The sequence below is a fragment of the Onychomys torridus genome, chromosome 5 (genome assembly GCF_903995425.1).
Source record: "Onychomys torridus chromosome 5, mOncTor1.1, whole genome shotgun sequence".
Classification (NCBI taxonomy): Eukaryota; Metazoa; Chordata; class Mammalia; order Rodentia; family Cricetidae; genus Onychomys; species Onychomys torridus.
The window spans coordinates 37,563,981-37,586,554 of NC_050447.1; the positions used below are offsets into that span (position 1 = coordinate 37,563,981).

At 41.2% G+C, this 22,574-nt stretch overlaps 1 protein-coding gene across 3 annotated transcripts in view; it reads left to right on the forward strand.

Annotated features, from left to right (window-relative positions):
* The first annotated feature begins 244 nt into the window (after nt 1-244).
* Nucleotides 245-22,574, forward strand: part of Ap1g1 (adaptor related protein complex 1 subunit gamma 1) — a 93,146-nt gene continuing 70,816 nt past the window's right edge. Inside the window, exon 1 of one of the 3 annotated variants that reach the window (XM_036187150.1) lies at nt 245-586. The gene's annotated coding sequence lies outside the window, so the exon portion shown is untranslated. The remainder of the gene's footprint in view (nt 587-22,574) is intronic. The other 2 variants (XM_036187148.1, XM_036187147.1) reach the window with 2 other exon arrangements.

A 22,574-nucleotide genomic window follows, 5' to 3' on the forward strand; every position in this document is an offset into this window, starting at 1 on the left:
GTATGACTAAATCCTGGTTAAGTGTCCGGCATCTCCACCTGCCTCTTCCTCCCACTTCTCCAGCAAGCTGCTTTGCCTAGCCCCGCCCCCTCAGGTGGCCCCACCGTTTCCTGGTAGCACAGCTTCCTTCCCCAATCCTGCCGCCAAGCGGAACCAAAGTGCTCTGACTCTGGGGATGGCCGGATCTTTCTAGCGCAGACTCATCTCAGCGGTGACTCGGCAGCCGCGTCTAGCGTCATCAGTGACAGCCCCGACCCTTGCTACGCTTTGCGTCGCTCTGCCAGGCGCAGTCGCCTCCTCCTTGGCAAATAGTCCTCGGCAGGGTCCGAGTTTTCGGGTCATCCGAGGTGGGAAACAGGAGAGGTTGCAGTTGAAGGGACGCGGAGTTGACGAGGAGAGGGAGCTGAGGAGCGACGTCCTCTCAGGAGCGCGTGAAGTGAGTTAGAAACTCCCTCCCTGCCCGGGATCCCTCCGCCTGCAGTAGCGGTGGTGAGGCCGAGGGAGCCGCCATTTTGGATGTTCGGTTCCTGCTGCCACTGCTGCCGCCGCCCCCGAAGCTGCTGGTTTCATTCGAGGTTTCGGGCCGGTGAGTGTCACTCGCGGCACTGAGAGCGGGTTGTGTCTTTGGCTCTGCTGCGGCTGCGAGCTTTTGGCTGGAAACCTCCTGTCAGTCCCAGGGGTCCGGTCTCAGCCCTTGGGGGGTGAGGAGGACCCAGGTTGGGTCAGGTGGGACCGGGAAGCCCCGGAGCTTGCTCGGACTTCCCGAGGGCCGACCCTCGGAGGCTTCTGAGCAGGAGCTTCGGTGCGCGGCCGCTTTCCTTACTGTGGCGTTGTCCTGCCGGTGCAGGCCTCCTTGAACCCATTGACTTTATCAGGCTGCGATCCTCCTTTGAAAGCCGGTTCAGGGAGCCTAGGGTTTAGCGGGGCGGGCGGGCCCCACCCCCGCGTGTCCTCTCCGAGCCACGTATCAGCGTTCTTGTGTCGTGGACTCGGGTCAGATCTGAGAACTCTCAGCATTTTCACATGCAGGGGTAATGCTGCCTGTCCCTGCAATGCCGTCCGCTCAGAACCGGACATCGGCCTCGCCTCCCTCTAACCTTCCAACTAACTTCTGGTCCAAAATTTTCCGCCTTTTTGTCTTTCCTTTTTAAAAAAACTTACCTGCGACTGTACTGTTCACCCTCCGCTCCAACTCTTGGTTCTGCGGACGTCAGTTTCTAGTAATTCTCCGGATCTTCCTTATTGCCTTGATCTGTGGGTTATGCTTCCCAGTTAGGGTTGGTGTTGGAAAGCTGTCGAACCACTTAGGGTGTATTTCAGCAGTGAATGGGTTTAAAGCAGGCAGAGCGGCTTTAGGTGGGAAGGAGCTGTCAAAATACTTTCTGGATTTCCTTTCTGCCCTGAACACTAAGCTTTTGGGCACTTAACCGATACTCCCCTACCTCTTCCTTTTTTCTTTTGGCGTTATATATGCTTGAGCATGGAAATCTGCCCTTGGAGAATATTAATCTGACCTGGGGGGAGAGGAAAATAACTTTTTTGGTTCCTGTAGGGATTAGTTAACAGAAGAGTGAGCTGAATGATCTCCTAGTGACTTCACCTCTCAGGTGTTTGTGTAGTAATGATCTTTGCTGACTTCATGTGTTGATTTTTCTCAGGGTAGTTAGATTTTAAGCATCCATTCCCACCGTTGCCTGTAGTATTTGCCAGATTATATACTCTTAAGTTTTTATTTGAAACCTGTGGATCCTCGAAGTACTGATAGCCTCATTACTTTAATTCTGTTCTTACTGTCAGTGTGCAGTCTAGCGTGCTTTAGTAAAAAATTTAACAATAAATCACTGATTATTTCCTACATTTCAGGTTAGGTGAGTGGGGTTGAGTCACCCCTATTTTACCTCAGCCCAGGTTTTTACATCTGCAAAAGAGAAGCACTTCTTTGAGTTCACAGTTAAGTGATTCAAAACCTAAGTTTATAGCTTGAACCGAGTGAAATCTCTTGGTACTTGTAAACTTTATAATGATGCTTTATTTTTAAATTTTTTAAAAGATTTATCTTATTTATTTATTTTACACGTATGAGTGTCTTGCCTGCATGTGCATCACGTGCATGCCCAGTGCCGGTGGAAGTCAGAAGAGGGTATTCAGATCCCCTGGAAGTGGAGTTACAGGCAGTTGTGAGCTGCCATGTGTGTGCTGGAAACTGAATACAAGTCCTCTAGAAGAGCAGTTAGTACTCTTAGCTGCTGAGCCATCTCTCCAGCCCTCTGATCCTTTATTCTTATGAAGCTTTTGAAATAAGACTGCAGGTGAATTCTTTACAGGTCATACAGTGTCAAAGAGGACAGTATTTTCACTGTAAATATTCTGTGCTCTTGTTTGTTTTAAGAAACCCCCTCGAACTATGTTAATTACTGTTTGACAGGAGTTCTAGCAGTAATTAGTAATTCTGTGAGTGTTGCTCTGAAGTTGTTCAGTTTCCTTTTGCTTTAAAAAGAACTCACTATCTCCTTGTACTTTACTACTGAAATGTTCTGTTTTTGAGTTCATTTTCTGAACAGGTATTGAAAGAGCTATTAAAAATTATTTAACAGTTCATATTATGGTATATGAATGTCATTCATTCTTAGATGGTTTGTAGTTTACCTGGAGAAAGTACACCTTTGCCAAACAAAGATTAGCAAAGTGCTGTTCTGTGTATCATTCATTGGTCATATATAAGTGTCTATCTCGTTTTGGCTGTTGAGAATTGCACTAGAAGTTAACATTTGTGTTTAGTAAACTTCCATTTATTTCCTTCCTTCTTGCTGCCCCCCCCCCCTTTTTTTTGAAACTTGATTTTGCTAAATGGCTCAGGCTGACTTTAACTTGTGATCCTCGTACCTTAGCTGAGTAGCTGGGATGAACAGGTCTGTGCCATCAGTCTAGGCCTAGCTTTTGGTTTTTGAGACAGTCTTCCTATGTTGCTCAGGTTGGCCTGGAGCTTGGATAGTCTCTTATCTTCCCAATGTAGGTATTTGCCACTCCAGGGTAGATCTAGCGACATTCACTTTCTATTGTGGTTAAATGTTTTTTGATATAGTCTGTTTTACTGACAGCAATTACGCAATCTAAGGGTGAATTTTAGAATGAAACTATAAATATAGAAATTGCCAGTAATGCCTTGCTGATATTTCACCCAAAATTATTTTTAAAAAGCCAGGTAGTGGCATTGGTAGCCTAGCACACTTAAAGCTACAGGTTTTATCCCACTCTTATTTCCCAGAAAGCCAAAAACAAAAAGTTTTTAAACTAAACAGTATACAAAGCAGATACAAACCCAAGAAGTTTTAAATGAATCATTAAAAACTCTTTATGAAAACAGATAAAAGGCCAAATGAGTCATTTTTTATATTTATATTTTTATAATTTAAAAAGTTGAATTGGAATTTACGTGTCAAGACAGATTTCAAGATGCTTATTCCTGCCAGGCAGAGGTGGTGAATGCCTTTAGTCCCAGCACTTGGGAGGCAGAGGCAGGGGGATCTCTATGAGTTCGAGGCCAGTTGGTCTACAGAGTTAGTTCCAGGACAACCAGGGCTACACAGAGAAACCCTGCTTTGAAAAACCAACCAACCAACCAACCAACCAACCAACCAACCAAAACGAACAAACCAACCAATAGACCCCTAAACTTGAAAACTCTTAGGTTTAATTGAAGAGACTGTAAACATAAAACCTTTAAGGCTGCTGAAGAGATGATTAACTGGCTGCTCGTCCAGAGGATCGAGGTCAGGCTCCCAGCACCCAATGGAGACTCACAGCTGTCTATGGCTCTAGTTTCATGGGTCTGACTCACCCCTGGCCTCTAGGGAGCTTCAGGCATGTGCTGGTACAAAAAAAAAAAAAAAAAAGTAAAATCTTTCTGTTCTTGTTTTTTATTTTTATTTTTCCAAGACAGGATATCCCTGTGTAGCTCTGGCTGTCCTGAACTACCTGTGTAGACCAGGCTGTCCTCGAACTCAAGAGTTTTGACTGCCTCAGCCTCCTTCCTAGGATCAAGGTGTATGTCACCACCACATCTGGCCTGCATTTTTTTTTTTTTTTTTTTTTGAGCTGAGGATCGAACCCAGGGCCTTGTGCTTGTTAGGCAAGCGCTCTACCACTGAGCTAAATCCCCAACCCTCTGGCCTGCATTTTAATCTTTATTGCTTTATGAATTGTTTTTAGTTCTTGATTTTTGTCTTTTTAAAAATCTTCATTATATCTATTATTTTATATTTATATATATATATTTTATATTTATCACTTTATATTTCAAATTTTTATTTATTTTGTATATGTATGTGTGAGTGCATGCATATATATGCCATGTGAGAGTGTAGAAGTCAGAAGACAGTTTAAATTTTTTTCACTTTTTTTTTTTGGTGGAGCTGAGGATTGAACCCAGGGCCTTGTGCTTGCTAGGCAAGCATTCTACCACTGGGCTAAATCCCCAACCCTGACAGCTTAAATTTAAACAAAGTTATATTTATGTGTGTTGATGTTTTGCCTATATAGTGTCTATTTATCATTTGTATGCTTGGTGCCAATGGAGGCCATAAATTGGAGATACATGGACAGTTGTGAGCCACCATGTGGGTGCTGGGAATCAAACCAGGGTCTTCTGCAAGAGCAGACAGTGTTTGTTTGTTTGTTTGGGTTTTTCGAGACAGGGTTTCCTCCGTGTAGCTTTGGAGCCTGTCCTGGAGCTCACTCTGTAGCCCAGGCTGGCCTCAAACTCACAGAGATCCGCCTGCCTCTGCCTCCCGAGTGCTGGGATTAAAGGCTTGTGCCACCACCACCGGCGACAATGTTCTTCTGAGCTATCTCTCCAGCCTCCACAGGGCAATTTTTAAGAGTTCTTGCTTTCTACCTTGTTGATGAAGTCTCTTCTATCCCTGCCTTCCATCTTGGGGTTACAGATGTGCCAAACATGCTTTTTACATAGGTTCTGAAGAGTGAGCTCAGATCATCTTGCTTGGCAAGTGCTTTTACCTGCTGAGCAATTGCCCTGGTCCTTTATTTGTTTTTGAGACAAGGTCTTACTGTGTATCTCAGGGTGGCCTTAAACTCATACATTTTGTTTCAGCTTCCCTACACCTCAATTTACAAGCTTTTGTTTTCAAGCTCTAGGTTACTCAGCTTACTGTTCAGGCAGGATATTTAAAAGTAGAAAGCAATTTTAGAATTGAGAGGCCATGTAAATCTGGATATGGTAGCTCTTGGCCTGTAATCTAGCATTCAGGAAGCAGAGGTATGAAGATCAATGCAAATTTTAGGTCAGCCTTATCTGCATAGCAAATACTATGACTGCCAGGGATAGCTTTGTAACTAGACCATAACAACTACCACAACAAGGGAACATACAGGTTTATATAAGTTCATATTTCTTGGATTGTATGTTTTGAAAATCTTGTTTGTCAATATGTTATTAGAACTTTTCCAGAATAGGTGTGTGTGTGTGTGTGTGTGTGTGTGTGTGTGTGTGTGTGTGTGTAGAAAATTTCATTTCAATGAAGGGAAGAGAAAGTGAAAAGGAATGTCATTTCTATCTTGAAAATACCTGCAAGCTCCTTTTTCTTCTCTGAAGGAATAATACAAAATACCTAATTGGGCATGAGTATTGGTTACTAGGAATGTGAAAGTTTGAAAGTTTAGAAATGAGGAAAATAACAATCCACTTATTAAAGTTGTTAAATCAGCATTAGCTAGCACTTTAGTATCAAAGCTAGGGTGAGATGATTGACAAGAAAAATGCTTTTTCACTAAGTACTTGCAAGTTTAGCCCTTTAAAAAAAAGCTTATTGAGACCATTGGAAAATAAAATTAAGTTAGAATCATTGTCAATTGAAGATTAAATAAGTTAAAAAGAAAATAGTTTTTCCTTTTTCTGTTCTTTCTTTCTTCCCTTTTTTTTTTTTTTTTTTTTTTTGCCAGAGCTGAGGATCGAACCCAGGGCCTTGCGCTTGCTATGCCAGCGCTCTACCACTGAGCTCAATCCCCAGCCCCTTTCCTTTTTCTTTTTAAAGATGCTATCTGTGGCCCCGTTCTGTGTGAATACTTAAAGGCATCCTATTGCCAGCACACTGTGGTCCCTTTTGCCTGCAGTTGCCTTGCTAATTCCAGCTTGTTTGCTGTCTCCCGTGTTCCTGCTTCATTGAGCATGCCTGACTTTCCAGCCTGTCCGACTCCTGGTAGTAACAGATATCAGGAAGGTAGGATCTTGGTAACTGTGAAGTAACTTTTTTTTTCTTTCCAATACAAGCCTTTGGGTTAAGAGTGCCACCGAGAGCATGGCTAGATAGTTCAGCAGTTAAGAGGGCACAGTATAGCAGACACTGACCTGGGTTTGGTTCTCAGCACCCACGTCAGGTGGCTCACAACCATCTGTAATTCCAGATCCAGGGATTTGGACACTCTTCTAGCCTCCATGGTCAACAGCACTTCTTTGTACATATTCCCACACAGATGTACATATCCATACACATAATTAAAACAAAAAAATCTTAAAAGGATTATCATAAAGTAGGCTGGGCATGGTGGCACATGCCTTTAAACTAGTACTTGGAGAGGCAGGGAGACCTCTATGAGTTTGAGGCCAGCCTGGTCTAAATAGTGAGTTCCAGGCTAGCCAAGGCTATACCACTGAGAGCAGATTGGGGGGGGGGAAGAGAAAAGAAAAGAAGAGGGGGGGGTCCTGTATTATTTGCTTGTAAGAAGAGCCCCGGATGTGCTTTTATAGCTTAAGTTAGGGAAGGTAATTTTTAATTCTCACTATTAAGAAATTTCAGTTTTGAGCCTGTCATGGTGACGAATGCCTTTAATCCCAGCACATGGGAGGAAGAGGTAGGTGAATCTCTTGAGTTCCAGACCAGGCTGGTCTACAGAGTTCCAGGAGAGCCAGGGCTACACAGGAAAAAAATGCTGTCGTGAAAAACCAAAAATAAAAATAAAATAAATTTTAGTTTCAAGCTAAAGAAATAAAAGATACATTAATATTTAAAAGGTCTTATTAAAGGCTTCTCTTATAATATTTTGAAGTATTTGAAAATATGACGTTTAAAAATATACTAGTTTGAGATGATTAAGGAAACTGAGAATAATCAAGTACACTGTATAGAGTTTGTAAAATATTAGGTTTTGATATGATGGTTGAGGGGCAAAACTTAGTTTCAAGAAGAAAGAACCTTTCCTGGCAGTATAACTTTTTTTTTTTTTTTTTTTTCCCCGTTTTTTGAGACAGGGTTTCTCTGTGTAGCTTTGTGCCTTTCCTGGATCTCGCTTGGTAGACCAGGCTGGCCTCGAACTCACAAAGATCCGCCTGCCTCTGCCTCCCAAGTGCTGGGATTAAAGGCGTGTGCCACCACCGCCTGGCTAACAAATATATGTTTTTAAAATTATATTTATTTATTTGTGTGCACATGCATGTGAGTATGGGCATAGGCAGAGCTCATGTGGTGTGCTCAGAAGACCATTTGAGGAAGTCAGTTCTTCTACCACGAGGGTCCTGCAGATCAAACTCAGGTTGTCAGGCTAAGTGGCAAACACCTTAACCTGCTGAGCAGCTGTGCTAGACCTGTATATTTGATAATTTAAAAATGTGTTATTTTCTCCTGTAGTTGGAACATAGGTTCTGTATTTTGCTTAAAAATGGAGGTATTTAGCTGGGCGGTGGTGGCACACACCTTTAATCCCAGCACTGGGAGGCAGAGCCAGGTGGATCTCTGTGAGTTCAAGGCCAGCCTGGGCTACCAAGTGAGTTCCAGGAAAAAGGCACAAAGATACACAGAGAAACCCTGTCTCGGAGGAAAAAAAAAAAAAAAAACTTAAAAAAAAAAAAAAGGAGGTATTTAGACAGTAGAATGAGGAAGTAGCTTTATTTATTTTTTTTGCTGCTTGTACAGTCCACCCCCCCCAACTTTTGCTGTTCCCTGATTACTTATTTATTTTCTTGAGCCGGGGGTCTCACTATGTAGTTCTGGCTGTCCTGGAACTCACTATGTTAGATCAGGCTGGCCTTGAACTCAAAGAGATCTGCCTGCCTCTGCCTCTCAGGTGTTGGGATTAAAGGTGTTCATTCAACACTATATATTTGATATAGTATTGATGTTTGATATTCCAATACATCTGTAATGAAAGTATGTGCTAGATTGTTTTTAGTTTTTTTTTTTTTGTGCTTCTAAAAAACCAAAATTCAAATTTGTGGCACACACAGTGCAATGCCTGGCACTTAGTGGTTATTCTGCAGAATGGATGTCATGAGTGAAAATAATATAGAATTGTTAAGGTACTCTGACATACAGTAATTAGTCCAGTCCAGAGCAGCCAGCCAGGGTCTTGACTTAGTTATGGGACTCTGTTGCATTTCCTTTACTTGTGACAGGAAGAGTTGATGTCAGCAAAAAAAGTTTGTCTTCAGATATACAAAACAACTTATATCAGCTGTAACACATTGAGAGAACAGGACATTTATAAACATCAAAATCAAAACACTGTCCTAGAAATTGCACATAAAATATTACATTGAAATTGACAGTAAAAGGTTTTGTTTGTTTTTAGCTCAGTACACATTGATATAGTTTGTTGAATATTCTTACTAATCCAGAAAGTGTCCTGTATTTGTTTGATCCCTTATAAAATTATTTCTCAGACTGGTGAGGTTACTCAGTGGGGAAAGGTGCTTGCTTTGCTGTACAGGTCTGGTAACTTAAGTTTGATATCCCTAGCACCCAAGTAAAGGTGGAAGAGAGCAGATTATCCTCTGATCTCCACATGTGCATCCTTCACCCTCAATATACACAGTTGTGAGCTGCTATGTGGGTGCTGGGAATTAAACTTGGGTCCTCTGGAAGAGAAGCCAGTGCTCTTAATCACTGAGCTATTTCTCCATCCCCCTATAAATTATTTCTAATGTGTAAACACCAGCAACAAAACAGAAAGCAGGTAATCTTTACTTGTGTCTCTTTGAAATGTTTGGGTATTTTTTTGTTGTTTGTTTGCTTGTTTTTGTTTTTAGAGAGAGGGTTTCTCTGTGTAGCTTTGGAGCCTTTCCTGGAACTCACTCTGTAGACCAGGCTGGCCTCGAACTCATAGAGGTCCACCTGGCTCTGCCTCCCTAGTACTGGCACTAGAGGCATGCACCACTGCCTGGCTCACTTTTCATTTCTTTTTGAGACAGGGCCTCACTGTAACCCTGGTTGGCCTGGGACTCAGTATGTAGATTCTGCTGGCCTCAAACTCACAAAGTTCTGACATTAAAGGTATGTCCACTAAACCCAGTTTTGTTTTTCAAAAAAAATTTTTTTTCCAGAGCTGAGGACCAGACCCAGGGCCTAGCAAGTGCTCTACCACTGAGCTAAATCCCCAACCCCTTGTTTTTCAAATTTTTTATATATAAACGAATACAATCTATTGTAATAAGTGAATAAAGTGAAAGGCTTTTACGAAAGCTATTAATTTCCTTCAGGTCTTCCACGGTTACTCTCCATATGTTTAGCATAGACGGTGGTCATCCGTCAGTGTTCCTGGGTTCGCTCTTATATACTGTGCTGACGTAAATGTGCATATGTTGAAATTGTGTTTACCAAAGAAAGATTGAACTATATTACTCAATAAAAAGCAAAAGCCTCTTATAACATGTTGAGGTCAGTAGATATATTTTCATCATGATCTTTTAAACAGTTCCATTATGACTTATAGCACAGATAAACCTTAGTTTTTTGATTTTTCTTATGGGCATTTAGGTCATTTCCAAAAAAGATTTATTTGCTGGGTGGTGGTAGTGCATGCCTTTAATCTCAAGCACTTGGGAGGCAGAGGCAGGCGGATCTCAGTGAGTTTGAGGCCAGCCTGGTCTATCTACAAAGCAAGTTCTAAGAAAGCTTAGGACTGTTATGCAGAGAAACCCTGTCTCGAAAAACCAAAAAAAAAAAAAAAAAAAAGGAGTAAAGATTTGTTTATCTATTTTTGTGTGTTTATGTTTTGCCTGTATGCATATATATGTACCACCTACATGCCTGGTACCTGGGAGGCCAGAGAGGAGGCCATTGGATTCCCTGAACTGGAGTTAGTGGACAGTTAATAAGTTGTCATGTGTATGCTGGAAACAAAACAGATCCTTTGCAAGAGCAGCAAGTGCCCTAACCATTGGACCATCTCCAGCTCTCATTTCCTTGTTTTTGTCACTACAGACTACAATAAATATACTGTAGATACTACCATATTTGCTGAGTCTATGAATAGAATCTCTAACATGGGATATTAAATTTAACAGAAGTATACTTTAAATTTTTTTTATTATGTATCAGTGTTTAGTATTATGTATGTGTCCATAGAGGCCATAAGAGAGTGTTGGATCCCCTGGAGTTGGAATTTTAGGTGGATAGTGTTACAATTGCTGGACCTGGGTGCTAGGAACTGAACTTGGGTCCCCTAGAAAAGCATCAAGTGATTTTTTTAGTGCTGAGCCATCTCTTCAGCCCTCCAAAGTGGTTTTTTACACACATACACACACACACACACACACACACACACACACACACACACACATGTTTACATATATATTTCTATTGTCAGATTCTTTTTTTTTTTATTTTTTTGGAGCCGAGGATCGAACCCAGGGCCTTGTGCTTGCTAGGCAAGCGCTCTACCACTGAGGTAAATCCCCAACCCCCAGATTCTTATAAATAGGTTGCTCAATGGGTAAAGGTACTTGTACAAGCCTGTGTTAGCAGTGAGCTTTCTATATCGTCATACATATTTCTTTTTCTTTCTTTCTTTTTTTCTGGTTTTCGAGACAGGGTTTCTCTGTGTAGCTTTGTGCCTTTCCTGGAACTCACTTGGTAGCCTAGGCTGGCCTTGAACTCACAGAGTTCCGCCTGCCTCTGCCTCCTGAGTGCTGGGATTACAGGCGTGCATCACCACCGCCCAGCAAATGATTTATTTTTTATCTCTCTTTTTTTTTTTTTCCAGAGCTGAGGACCGAACCCAGGGCCTTGCGCTTGCTAGGCAAGCATTCTACCACTGAGCTAAATCCCCAACCCGAAAAGAATGGTTTATTTAGTTCTAGAAATAACATGGAGTTAACATATAGTGTGAGATGGGGGGTTTGCTTTTGTCTGAGAAAAAATCTCACTCTGTAGTCTAGGTTAGCCTAAAACCCAGTATGTAATTCTGCTGGCTTCCCACTACTTCTTCAGCCTCCAGTGTGTTGGGAATACAAAGTGTGAGCCACAATGTGTGTCAGTATAGGTTCTTATGTGACTTATGTAGAGAGTAAGCTATGCCAGGATTAAAGGAATCATTCTTTTCTCAATTCATTTATGTCACTTGTTATGTATTATGTTTTTTGTTTCTTCCCTTAATATCTTTGCTTTGCTCCCACATTTCTAATTAATTTTTTTGTGTGTGCGCGCGTGCGAGAACAATTTGCAAGAGTCAGTTCTCTCTTTTTACCACGTAGGTCCCAGGGATTGAACTCAGGTCATCGTACTGAGCAGCAAGTGCCCCTACCTGAGCCATCTTGCTGATCCTATTTTGCTGTCCTGAAATTTAAAAGACATAATAGCTTTATATGGAAACTTGTTGTTAAGAAAAGCTATGACTGTGCTTTTTTATCTTTTTTTGTTTTGTTTTTTTGTTTTTTGAGACAGGGTTTCTCTGTATAGCTTTGCGCCTTTCCTGGAACTCACTTTGGAGACCAGGCTGTCCTCGAACTCACAGAGATCCGCCTGGCTCTGCCTCCCGAGTGCTGGGACTAAAGGCATGAGCCACCACTGCCCGGCACTTTTTTTTATCTTTTGACTACTCTTTTTTTTGTGTGTTTTTTTGAGGCAGGGTTTCTCTGTGTAGCCCGGGCTACATTTTGAGTGCTAGGGTTAAAGGTATGTGCTACCATCCAGCATCTTTGGCTATTCTTAAACATTCATTTTTATTATCTGTGGATTAAAAGTAATTTGGAATTTGGAAAACCAAAAAAGTTACACTGCTTGGAATTGCATTATATTCATACATTAATTTTGGAAGCTTGACATTTATTCTGGGTGACTGACTTGTTTTTTTCTGTTTAAATATTTCCTGGATTTCATAATTTTCTTCATACAGTTCCTTTGCTTTCTTACTGAATTCATTCTAGGTGTTTATTTTGCCACTTTTTTTGAGACAGGGTGTTGTTGTTGATTGTTTTTGCTAGTTTGGTGGGTTCACCACCCATATCCCAAATAGATACATACAAAGGTGAATTCTTACCTATAAATGCCTGGCCTTATCTTGGCTTGTTTCTTGCCAGCTTTACTTTAAGTTATCCCTTCTTCCTTTTGTCTCTGGGATTTTTCCTTCTCTTAACTCTGTAATCTTACTTTCACTCTTACTCTGTGACTGGCTGTGTAGCTGGGTGGCTGGCCCCTGATGTCCTTTCCTTCTTTGGCTCCTCCTCCTACAAGATTTCTCCTTCTATATACTTCTGTATACTCTAGAGAGAGGATATAGGCCAGCCCTGCCTGTCCTTTCTCCTGCCTCACTATTGGTCGTTCAGGTCTTTATTAGACCATCAACTGTGTTAGACAGGCACAGTAACACAGCTTCCCAGAGTTAAAAATGCAGCATAATTGTGCAAAAGTAACACACACACCTTAAAATAATATTATACAACAACAGGGTTTCTCTGTGTAGCCCAGGCTGGCCTAGAACTCACAGAGACCCCCTCCTCTGCCTCCTGAGTGCTGGGACTAAAGGCGTGTGCCACCACCGCCTGGCTATTTTGACACTGTTGTCACTCTTTGTGTCCATTCCTAATAAGTTACAAACCAGAAATGGGTTAAAATGAGTGTTATGCTATGTTTTTCTGAGGCCTACTTTCTGTTTCTTGAGTATTCAGATGTAACAGAGTTTGGATTCATGAAGAATATGCTAGGGAATATTTACATTATTTTTAATTTATTTATTTTGGCTTTTGAGACAAGGTTTCTTGTGTAGCCCTGGCTGTCCTGGAACTCACTCTGTACTGTAGACCAGGCTGGCCTTGAACTCAGAAGTTTGCCTGCCTCTACCTCCTGAGTGCTGAGATTAAATGTGTATGCTACCATGCTTGGGTTGGAAACTTATTATTAAATAACTTTAATATTTCTGCTTTCATCATTCTGTAAGTCTTATGACATCTTACTAAGGTTGAAAGTTTATGATTTTGCTTTATTCATTCATGGTTCCCCTTTACTTGTTTCAGTTAAAAAGCAAATTCTAGGCGTGGAGTGGTGTCTCGTGCCTTTAATCTCAGCACTCTCGAGGTAGAGGCAGACAGATGATCTGTGAGTTTACGTAGTGAGACTTTTTCCTCTTTTTTTTTTTTTAAAGATAAAGGAAAAAGGCACTTACATTCATTCATACTAGGCACAGTTAAAGTTTTGTTTGGATAATTTGATGACACTTATTGTTTATTTTGTTAATAACATTAGGGTGAGAAAGGTAAAAATTGCTTCTTAGTTTAGTAGTATTTAGTGTAAAATTTGATATTTAACCAATTTACTTATTGCTGTTTACTTGACCTTTGTTCCTACTCATGCATCTTAAGCTGTTCAGTTGTTTGGTAGTATGCTTGCATTTATATGTCTACTTTTTAAATTTTCAGTTTTGTTGAAGTTTGGTATGAATAGTTAAATGTAAAAAAGGATTGCTGTGGCAGTTAAGGGAGAAATGAACTTAAGACCTCTTAGAGGGATGCCAGCTGGCTGCCCTACACAGGGTACGCTGGTATCTCTCTGTGGTTACATTCTAGCACATACTCCTTTGCTTTGAGGAGACAGAAATTCCATTAATATTTTACTTAGAGATGATTCAGGCCAAACTGACCAAGTTGAGAGTTAGAATTATAGTATACTGTAATTCACAGGGTACTGTGTTCTTCATTTGAACTTCTCGTATCTGTTTTTCTGAGCAATCTGAGACAGTGATTAATAATTAGTAAGTTGTATTTTGAACTGGAAACTACAGCATATAAAGTTTAGTGTTATTGCATTGAAATTGTGTGAAACCTGATAAAATAACTAACCCCGTGCCTCAAAGATATTTAAGATCTTTAGCAAAACAGTAACCTTCTATTTATTTTTATGTGTTTAGATGTTTTGCCTGCATTGCATGTATGTATGTGTGCCATTTGCATGCCTGCAAGAAGAGGGATCCAGATCTCTTGGAACTGGAGTTATTGTGAGCTGACATGTGGGTGTTGGGAATCTTACTTGAATTTTTTCTTTTTAAATTTTTAAAGATTTAATTTTTATTTCTTTTTATGTGGATGAGTGTGTGTCTGTGTGAATGCATCCCATGTGGGTGCAGATTTCTGAGGAGGTTGGACTCTGATCCTTTCGAGCAAGTTAAGACAGTTGTGAGCCACTTGATGTGGGTGCTGGGAACTGAACTAGACGAGCAACAAGTGCTCACTGATCTATTCTCTAGCCCGTGTCTTCTCATTATCACATCTATTAATGAATGAATTGTGTGTGTGTGTGTGTGTGTGTGTGTGTGTGTGTGTGTGTGTGTGTGTGTGTTGGGGAGGTGGTGCACGCCTGCCATGGTGCACATTGGAGGTCAGAGGACAACTTTGGGGAGTTGGTTTTTTCCTTCTTCATTTTGGGTTCCAGGAGTCAAACTCAGGTTTTAGGCTTGTCTGTAAGCACCTTTTGTTTGCTGAGCCATCTTGCTGACCCAGTAGTGTTCTAGTACTAACCTTCCTTAACTCTGTAGATCTTACTTTTATGAACATATCACATATCTTCATATTGAGGAAATTATGCATTCTTTCCATGTTCTTACCTCACTTCATATTGCCTAAGAAAAGCATTAAGACACTGAACGCTACTGGAAAGTAAAATTCTGATTTTTTTTTTAACCAGTGGTTCATGTAGACCAGGGTTGCTTTGAATTTTCTTTGAATTTTAATTTTATTCTATGGGTATGAGTATTTTTGCCTGCATGTATGTATGTTTGAGGGCTACTGGACAGATTGGAGTGACCGCAGTGAGCTGCCATGTTGATGATATGACTTGAACCTGGGAAAGACATTCCATGCTCTTGACAACTGAGCTATGTTTCCAGCCCCTGACTTTGATTTTCTGAGCTGACTTTGAATTTCTGATTCTCCTGTGTCCACAGCCTAAATATTTGGGACCTGCTTGTGCCCTGTGCCTGGTTTGTATGGTGCTGGGGATTGAACTTTGATCGTGCTAGGCAAGTGTTCTGTCCCCTGAGCTCAATCTCTTCTTTCTCTCTCTGAGACAGCGTGTCTCTGTGTAGCTTTGCACCTTTTCTGGAACTCACTTTGAAGACCAGGCTGGCCTCGAACTCACAGAGATCCACCTGCCTCTGCCTCCCAAGTGCTGGGATTAAAGGCTTGCACCACCACCGCTCAGCCTCTTTGGTTTTTTGAGACAGGGTTTCTCTGTGTAACAGCTCTGGCTGTCTTGAAACTTGCTCTTGTAGACTAGGCTGGCCTCAAACTCAAAAAGATCATCTGCCTCTGCCTCTGCCTCCCTAGTGCTGGGATTAAAGGCTTGTGCCATCATACCCAGCTCAATCCCCATTCTTAGTTTAAACTAGCTGGCTTGCTTGCCCCCCCCCCCCCCTTTTTAAGATAATTACATTTGTTCTTTGGAAGTTGTGCACACACACATATCACATACAGAAGACCACTTTGCCCCCTCCCATCCCCACTTCCTGTTTAATCCCAGCACTTGGGGGTAGAGGCAGGCAGATCTCTGAGTTCGTGGCCAGCCTGGTCCACATGGCAAGTTCCAAGACAGCCAGGATTACATAGAGAAACTCTGTCTCAAAAGACAAAATGAAACAACAAAATCTGGCATGGGAGTTTTGTATAGCAGGTAACGTAAAAGTATAGACCATGTGGATAGGACAAGAGGGAAAGTAGGGAGGATTTTGTCTAGTTAACGTAGTTTCTTAGTCTCAGCCACACAATCCATGACTAGGACATTATGTCGTAATCAGTGGCAAAGGAACTGCAGTCTCACTTACTCAAGCCTTTTTTCAGTGTTTATCAAGGAAGAACGGACGGCATCATGTTGGAGAGAAAAGGAGTGATTTTAATGTTGAAAAGTTGGCCCTCAGTTTAGAATTTATTTTTTCAAGACGTAGAATTCAAATGTCTTTAGGTTGAACTCCTTGTAACCATAGGAGCTTTTTAGTCATTAGCTCAGAGCTCTCAGCACGTAGTGAGTTCTGATGTGGGGAGAAAGTTGTCTGGGCCAGGAACTGGGCTGAGTCCTGGCTGCTTTTTTCTGAAGCCGTACAGCAAGTACACCTTCACTTCATGTGCTTTGTTTGGAAGGACAAATACATATTCTTTAGATAAGACTATTTTCCTCTTTCAGATCCAATAAAAAACCTATTTATTGTGTTCATACTTTAGAGGTGAGAGAGATAAGGTGAACTTCCAAGGACACAGCCTTGGGGATCTTATCTTGGAGTGATGAAGTAAGCATTTCATGGAACAGAAAATGGTGATCTTGGCTTGAAAATGGTGTCACTCCGTGTGAGGGCTCTTTATCCCACATATAGTTCTATAGATTCTGGAAATTGACTGTTTTCTCAATTTGGGTGATGAATTTTAGGAGAACCAATATAGACAGTTGATTAACTTTTTTTTCTGAGAGTTTATCAGTAATTTAATATATGTTGGTAATTTTTTTGAGATGAGCTTGGGTCCTCTGGGAGAACATTTAGTACTATTTACTAACCACTGAACCATCTCTCCAGCCTCCCCCCCACTCCCCATGTTGGTAATTTTAATTACTCTTTGAACATATAAAATAACATCATGTAGTTTAATCTCTGAAATCCAGTTTTATTTAGCTGTTTGGACGGAATGTTTTCTAAATGGCTGGGCATGGCTTTGTATATGTGCAATCCTAGCACATGGGCAGGAGGAATGTTAGTTCTAGGCTAATCTGGGTTGCAGAGTGAGACCCTATCTCAGAAAAGTAAAAGTTTTCTAAAATGAATTTTACAGGTTGAGGATGTAGTGCTTGCCTAGCATGCAGGGGGCTCTTAATTTTCCAGCACTGAACAAACCAGGTGGTGTTGGACACAGGAGAATCAGGAGTTCAGTAAATTGAAGGTAGGCTAAGGACCTTAGAAAGTCATCGAATGCCTTTTGCTAGCATGGTAACTAGATAACCTCAGTTTTCTCGTGCACTCCCCCTTCCTCCCAGTTCCTGGTGTCTGTGTGTGATATTCAGACCTTAGGCATGTCTTATTTATTGTTCTCCCCCTTACTCCCTTAGGACATGGTCTCTCTGTGAACCTGGAGCTCAGTCCTTGTTCTTTTGCTTAGACTGGTGGCCAGCAAACCCCAGATTTCCTGTCTTTGCCGTCTCTACCCTTCCTAATGCTGTAACCCCAATGCTGGGGTTGCAGTCAGGAGTGCTGTCTGGAGCTTTTGGGTGCTGAGATCTGAACTTTGGCCCTCAGACTTGCAAGTGCTCAAGTCCTAGTTAAGGTTCTATCACTGCGAAGAACCGCTGTGACCAGAGAGCAAGTTGGGGAGGATGGTTTATTTGCTTCCATGTTGCTGTTCATCATCAAAGGAAGTCAGGACAGGAATGCAAACAGCTGGATCCTGGAGGCAGAAGCAGATTCAGAGACCATAGAGAGTGCTGCTTACTGCTTGCTTCCCATGGTTTGCTCAGCCTGCTTTCTTATAGAACCCAGAACCATGGGCCCAGGAATGGAACCACCCATAATGGGTTGGGCCCTCCCCCTTCATCACTTAGTCCTACAGCCAGATGTTATGGAGGCATCTCATTTGAGGTTCCCTCCTTTCAGAGGTTACCTCCTTCCACTTTAGTTTGTGTGTCAAGTTGACATAAGACTAGCCTGCACACCTGGTAAGCCATCTCTCCAGCACTTTGTGTTGTTCTTTTGATTTTGGTGATTGAACCCAGGGTCTTGTGTATACTAGGCAAACGACTGTGTATCATTGAGCACTGGAGTTATGGGTATGTACTACCACACCAGGCTTTATTTTTCAAAGTACTAAAAGACCACAGAGGGCAAGAGTTGTAGCTCGATGATATATGGCATTTATCTAGTGAACTAAAGTGTGTGTGTGTGTGTGTGTGTGTGTGTGTGTGTGTGTGTATAGAGAGGCAGGAGAATCAGGAGTTAGAAGTCAGCAACTCTACAGCTAGTTGGAGTCAGCTATGGTCACATGAAATCCTGCCTTTAAAAAAAAGTAACAACAACAACTCAACAGTATAACCAGATAACTTATATTGTCCAGATAAATAGTACCCATTACATGGATTAGATTCAAATGGAGAATTTTTTATTTCTCTCCACATTTTGCGGATGAGGAAACTGAAGATGTCAGAGTTTGTCATTTATTCAAGGACACACAACTATTAAGTGGTGGAGCTAGGAATCACCCCAGGTAATTGATCCCAAGGTTTTATAGCTCTCAGTCTACAGTTCCTTGTCTCTAGCTTGAAATTAAAGTTAACAACAAAAAAAATCCAGAGGAACACAGAAAATGAGCAGTTTTCTTTTTTGTCTTTTTGAGACAGGGTTTTTCTGTGTAGCTTTGTGCCTTTCCTGGAACTCACTTACTTGTTAGCCCAGGCTGGCCTCGAACTCACAAAGATCCGCCTGCCTCTGCCTCCCGAGTGCTGGGATTAAAGGCGTGTGCCACCACCGCCCAGCGAGCAGTTTTTTTTTTTTTTTTTTTTTTTTCATGATCCTTTCAATGTTAAAAAAAAATCTGACCCAAGTAGAAATAAATTTGTTGGTTAATATTTCTTTATTTTGATGTGACTGACTTTTTTTTTTTTTCCTGCAAAAATACCATTGTAATTAAGGTGCTATGCCAGACAGACACAGTGGGCAAATCAGCAGGCGTAGTCTATGTCCTCCATTATCTTTACCAAATTGGAGAAACTCTGAATTCAGTAAAAAGCCATTTCAGAAAAGAAAAACAGGCCCAAATATACTAAATTATTTTGGCCATGACAAAACTTGACTTATTTGTATATAAAAATTTTCTTTTTACCATTGATCTGTTTCTTTCTTTTTTTTTTTTTTATGTGGCTGAACTTAAATACTGTTTTCCTCACTAGAGTTTTGAGTTCTTTTGTTTGTTTGTTTGTGTTTTTTTTTAAATTAATTAATTTATTTACTATGTATACAGTGTTCTGTCTGCATGTATACCTGCAGGGCAGAAGAAGGTACCAGATCCCATTGCAGATGGTTGTGAGCCATCATGAGAGTGCTGGGAATTGAACTCAGGACCTCTGGAAGAACAGCTAGTGCTCTTAACCTCTGAGCCATCTCTCCAGCTCCTTGTGATTGGCACTGATTTTGGATTCTATATTTTTTACTACTCCCCCCCCCCCAACTGGATCTATTTTTTGCTTTTTTTTTTTTTCTCTCTTTTGTTTTTGTTTTTGTTTGAGACAGGTTTCTTTGTGGAACAGTCCTGGCTGCCCTGGAACTCACTCTGTAGACTAGGCTGACCTCTAACTCTCTGCCTTCCAATTGCTAGGATTAAAGAAAGGTATGCACCACTACCACCCAGCTTGAACTGGATCTGAACAAAGCTTGTGTTAATGCTATTTCTTGTATTCTATGTTTTCTTGAGTTACATGGAACTTTATAACATAGTCCCATGGGCACTAAACTGTTATTTTTAATTTCTTCATTAAGCACCTGATCCTGCAGCTTTCTGAATTTAAGATTCCCAGACTTATTCACTGTGGTTCAGTTATGTACATAGTATGCAGTGTGTTTGCTTCTTATTGAAGTTTAGAGTATTTTATTTTTTTCCTTTTATGAATCTGGTTGATGGTATTGATTAATGAAGGGAATTATATTTCACTCATAAAGAATGATACTTTTTTTTGAGACAGGGTATCCTAGTTAGGCTTTTATTGCTGTGAAGAGACATCATGACCACAACAACTCTTTTTTTTTTTTTTTTTTTTTTTTTTTTTTTGGTTTTTTGAGACAGGGTTTCTCTGTGTAGCTTTGCGCCTTTCCTGGAACTTACTCTGTAGACCAGGCTGGCCTCGAACTCACAGAGATCCCACCTGCCTCTGCCTCCCGAGTGCTGGGATTACAGGCATGTGCCACCACGGTTTAAGTTTTGTTTTTTTTTTTTTTTTTTTGTGGTTTTTCCAGACAGGGTTTCTCTGTAGCTTTGGAGGCTGTCCTGGAACTCAATTTGTAGACCAGGCTGGCCTCGAACTCACAGAGATCCACCTGCCTCTGCCTCCCGAGTGCTGGGATTAAAGGTGTGTGCCGCGGCCACCACCACCTGGCCTTTTTTTTTTTTTTTTTTGAAGAAACATGTTTATTGAGGCCGAGGAAACACACATGCAGCAGACACCGAGAGAATGACCTTCTGTAAGGCAGATGGAGCAGGAAAGCTGAAAATTCCAGTCGCTTCTCCAAGGCTCAGTTTTTTAAGACTGAAGAGTCTTCTTCCCCTAATTTAGGGTTGGTCAGTTTGGGAGAAATAGGATGGTTGATTGGCGCCCAACTGTTAAGTTTGAGGAGGCCTTGAACTTGTTGAGCCGTCCATCAGCAGGCCTCCTGCTGATGGGAGACAGAAGCCTACACATCCTTCAGTTTGAAGCTGCCAGGCTTTTATCTCAAGTCAGGAGGGTGAGGAAGAAGCTGGCTATCTTGAAAATTTACCACCTTTATTACCTGCCCATGGCCCCTCCATATCTTTCTGCCTGCCCCAGAATCTGTTTAACTCCTGGTCTCTCATTAGAATTACATATGTCATGTCTGGATTCCATTTTAAGGAATATTTACAGATATATCCTTATTTTTAAGTTAGTGGGAGCAGAGGCCTAGCCATGTCGTTAGGCTTTTGCCCTAGGTGGCTTGGCTGACAGTGCTAATTAGAGTTTTTGTTTTATTATTTGGGCTGGCGAGTTTCTTCAAGTTTGTTCTCTAATAGAGCAGCACATTTCTGTTTCAGGTTCCATGTCTGAGGAGTACATTTTGATACTGAGAGTACACATTTAAAGGCTTAAGATCGTTGTAGCTCCTGTATCCGAGGGATATGTTATGATACTGAGAGTGTGCTTTTAAGGGTTTGAGAACTTTGCTTTATCTTTCCCATTTCTACTTGTCATTCAAAAATCTCTTTCACAGTCTAAGACCCTAAATCCAAGGCTTATTTATGCAAGACTAGGGAAGGCAGGTGAAGAAGTTGGCTGAGTAGTTTCATTTCTGTACCTGGGTAGTTTTCCTTCCTTGTAATTTATTTTATTTTAGTTGCTGTTACTTGCAGTGTTTTATTTCCATAGAATGTTTCACTCTTTAGCACTTTGGCCAAATAAAGGCACATTCCTTATTGCTTTCCTTTGTAGTATTGGACATGGCTAGGATTTTCAGAACAGGCTTTTTTACATAAAGAGAAGTACCAACTGTTTATCTTTGCTCTTTCCCACATATTTAAAGCATTGTATCCCCTTTTAAGTTTTATTTTACCTGTTTAGAAGTTTAAAAAAGGGGACTTAACTTACTAGGCAGCATTTTTTTTTTTTTTTTTTTTTTTTTTGGTTTTTCAAGACAGGGTTTCTCTGTGTAGCTTTGGAGCCTTTCCTGGAACTCACTCTGTAGACCAGGCTGGCCTTGAACTCAGAGATCCGCCTGCCTCTGTCTCCTGAGTGCTGGGATTAAAGGCATCCACCACCATCTCCGCCCAGCCGGGTACTGTCTTTCAGTCAGCCACTTAGAGACTTGTTTCTAGACAACTTGACAGCTCCGGTTCAGAGCAGAAGAGGCCTCTTTTTTTCTTTTTCTTTTTTTTTCTTTTTGAGCTGGGGATCAAACCCAGGGCCTTGTGCTTGCTAGGCGAGCGCTCTACCACTGAGCTAAATCCCCAACCCAGTAGAGGCCTCTTTAGTCTTCATGGCTAGTAGGTCCAGTCTAAGGGCACAGAAAATGACTGTCAAGTGAGACCACTTCAGCATTGTCTTTCATCCAAGAGCTTAGTGGATTTAAATTAAAAATGTAGATTTATTTAATTAATTTTATCTGTATGAGTGTTTTGCTTGCATATATGTGTGTTGTATGTATGTGTACCATGTACGTGCCTGGTGCCCATGTGGGTTAGAAAAGGGCATCAGACCCCCTGGATGGAGTTACAGACAGTTGTGTGCTGCCACCTGGATACTGGGACTCAAACTTGGGTCCCCTACAAGAGTAATGTGTGCTCTTAACCATTGAGCCATCTTTCCAGCTCCCTACTTATTTTTGATGGAGGCCTCAGTATGTTGTACAGAATAGTGATCCTTCTGTTTGAGCCAACCTAGTTGCTTAGAATATAGGTGCACACCACCATGCCTGATTTTTACATTTCTTATTTGTTATTTATTTTATTGGCTGATTTTTTTTTTTTTAAAGACAGTATTGCTATGTAGCCCAGGCTGGCCTTGAACTCACCTTCCTCCGCTTTATTTATTTTCCTATGTATATCTGTTAGTTTTGTGTTGTGTGTTTTTGTTTGTTTGTTTTTGTTTTTTTTTGAGACAGGGTTT